Source organism: Propithecus coquereli, unplaced genomic scaffold (assembly GCF_000956105.1).
Source record: "Propithecus coquereli isolate 6110/MARCELLA unplaced genomic scaffold, Pcoq_1.0 Scaffold671, whole genome shotgun sequence".
Lineage (NCBI taxonomy): Eukaryota > Metazoa > Chordata > Mammalia > Primates > Indriidae > Propithecus > Propithecus coquereli.
The window spans coordinates 345,164-348,484 of NW_012152741.1; the positions used below are offsets into that span (position 1 = coordinate 345,164).

At 38.0% G+C, this 3,321-nt stretch overlaps 1 protein-coding gene across 2 annotated transcripts in view; it reads left to right on the forward strand.

Annotated features, from left to right (window-relative positions):
• Window positions 1-3,321, forward strand: part of HUWE1 (HECT, UBA and WWE domain containing 1, E3 ubiquitin protein ligase) — a 148,936-nt gene that overhangs the window by 115,390 nt on the left and 30,225 nt on the right. The window lies entirely within an intron of this gene.

The following is a 3,321-nucleotide window of genomic DNA, read 5'->3' on the forward strand; positions in this document are numbered from 1 at the left end:
AAAAAAAAAAAAAAAAAAAAAAAAAACCAATGAGCAGAAATAAGAAAGCAGACACCATATTCTACCACTGTTATCTTAGTGGATATCTTTGAATGTTTTTCTCTGCACAAATTATAACATTTTTTTTACTAAAGTTGTATTATACTGTATGTACTATCTGGCGTATAGCACAGGGTAAGGTGTTCGTTTTTTGGTTTAAGTTACTGGTCTCTGCCTTTCCATGTAAATAAATTTTCATTCTATCTGATGCCATGTCCATAATCAAAGATGTTTGTCCAAACCAGAATCCAGTTAAGGGACTTGCATTACATCTAGCTATGTCCTCTGAGTCTCTTTTATTTTAACATAGATCTTTGTTTTAGTTTTTATTTTGTTGTTCATGACAGTAACTTGTTGATGTGACCAGACCTACTGTCCTACAGAAGGTTTTTTTTGCCTTCTAAATTTGGTCCATTTGCTTCCTTGCAGTGTAATTTAACTTACAGTACTTCCTGTTGTTTTTTGTAAACTTCTGGTTAGATCTAGAGGCTTATCGGAGCAGTTTAAACATTTTTGGCTAAAATGTAGATCTTAGGTGATGTACATCTCATATTGTATCATGGGAGACACATCTCTTTGAACCTGCCATTTGTAATCATGTTAAGATTGACCACTGGATTGGAGTGATAATCATTGTACTGTTACATTCTTCTCCTTGCTGGAAAGTAATCTGTTATTATTTTGGCACTGTACAAATGTCTCGTTTCCTATCAACCATATACCTAATTAATAGTCTTTTAACATCAGTTGATAATCCTTGCCTGGGTCAGTTAATTTCTTTGGGGCTTATGAATGACAGTTTTCTAATTTCTCATTCTTTTTACATTATTAACTGACATTTTTCTGTGACTTAGTCCACAGAAAATATAGTTATGCTGAAATACAGTTCCTATTAAAAAGTCAAGAAAAAGACTTAATTTTTGGCTGGGTGTGGTGGCTCACATCTGTAATCCTAGCACTTTGGGAGGCGGAGGTGAGAGGATGGCTTGAGGTGACTTGGGTTCGAGACCAGCCTGGGCAATAGCGAGACCTGGTCTCTACAAAAAAACTTAGCTGGCCGCGGTGGTGTGTGCCTGTAGTCTCAGCTACTCAGGAGTCTGAGGCAGGAGGATCACTTGATCCCTGGAGTTTGAAGTTGCAGCGAGCTATGATCACGCCACTGCACTCTAGCCCCAGCGACAGAGCAAAACCCTGTCTCAAAAACAAAACAAAACAAAAAAACCTTAATTTTTTTCTCCTTAGTTACCAGTTTTCAGAGTAAAGCCAGAAGGCCTCACCACTGTACAGTTCATCCATGTAACAAAAACACTTGTACTAACCCCCAAATCTATCGAAATAAATTTTTTTAAAAGAAAAAATACATATTAATCACCACCTCAAATGTAGGTTTCTTTTGACGTTCTATTTCCTCAGTAGTATTATGGGCTCATGAACTTTTATGAATTTTTAAACCAATGATTGAATTATTTCCAACACTGCAGTCTTCTTTTTTTTTCCCCATGCTCGTATTATTGTAGCTTTGGTCTGTGGGGCCCCTTCAAGGTGACTAGTTTGTACTTTTGATACAAACTCATCAATTTTTTAAAAATATTTTAAAATATCAAACTCACAGTAGTGTGACGAACACTGTATGTCTTACTTGGATTAACCAGTGTTCAACATTTTGCTCCGTTTGCTTTATTTCCTGCTTCCCTCTCTTTCTGGCAGCTGAATCATTTGAAATCAGTTGCAAACAACATAATACTTAAACCTCTAAATTCTTCAACACAGGTCTCCTAAGAACAAACATTGCCTTACATGGCTAGAATTCAATTATCACATCTAAGAAATTTACCATTAATATAATACTCAATATACATTTCATATTCAAATACTCCCAGTTATTCCAATTATGTCTTTACAGCCTGCAGGGGAGAGTATTTTGATTCAGGATTCAGTGAGTACCACACATACATTTGGTTGTCACATGTCTCTTGTTTTTTTATTACATTTGACTGTTTTGAGGAAGCCAAGCCAGATGTCTCATAGAATGTCTCACAGTCTACATTTTTGGCAAAAATACTACATAGGTGTTATTTGCCCTTCTCACATCACATCAGAAGACACGTTGTTGGCGATGCTGAATTTGATCACATAGTTAGGGTGATGTCTGTTAGATTTCCACTTTGTAATTAATAAGTTATCTGTGAGGTGATACTCTGAGATCACATGGAGATCATGTGAATATTCTGCACCTTGAAGATTTTTAACTCATTTTCTTTGTCTTGATTGGTGATCCTGCCTGGATCGCTTACGTTGCTGGTTGCAAAGTGATGATTTTCTGATTTTCCTGTTCTTGTTTATTAGCTGGCATTCTTCTTTAATGAAGAACTCCCTCTCTCTCCCCCACTTTTATATCCCTGTGGACACAGATTCTTTTTGTATTCAATATGTTACAATCCATTACCATCATTATTCTTTTTGGTACTCAAATTGGGCATGTGATAATGATTCCATTAGTTTTTTCCCCCCTTGATTTTTGGAAGCCTTTTGGTACAAGACATCCCAGGTTCACCTTGTACCTTCTTTGCCCTAATCCTGGGATCAGTTGTTTTGATCAACTTTGGTTCCTTTTAGTGTGGGATGGTATCCGAGACCACTATCTGGGTGTTAGGGGGCATGTGTGTGTATACACACACACACACACACACACGTAAAAGCACAACCGCTCTGGTTTTAGTGGGAGCCTGCTTGGCCTCACACACTTTATTACACTTAGAAATCACATCACACTTCCAACTGCAGCCCATTTGGCACTTGTACTAAACCCTAGGAAGCCCTACAGAGTATAGTTTAAAATCCACAGGACTTAAAACGTTTATCATACTCCTTTGAGCTCTTAAGATTTGGGAACTAAGTGTGCTGTTGGTTTTTTTGTTTTTGTTTTGTTTTGTTTTGTTTTACATAGCCCGAGAGTGTCTGAGAAGTGGCTTGCTTACTTGCATGTGATCATCCAGGATACATTCTGACTTCCAGTCAAGAATTGTTCCTCACATGCTTACCACAGCCCCGTGAAATATGACATTGATTTAACCCTTGCTTTTGGGGTGTGTAGAGGACACCTTTGTCTGGGAAAGTTTCCTTGTTATTTCTCTCAAGAATATGTCTGTGACCTTGCATGCAAGTCCAGAGCGTCCTCTCTCTGCAAACAGGAGGGGCTAGGGAATTGAGACGCAAACATCTGTTTGCTGGAGACGAAACAACAAGGAACTGGGACGTGTTGAGTCGGGACGGTGTGGGAAC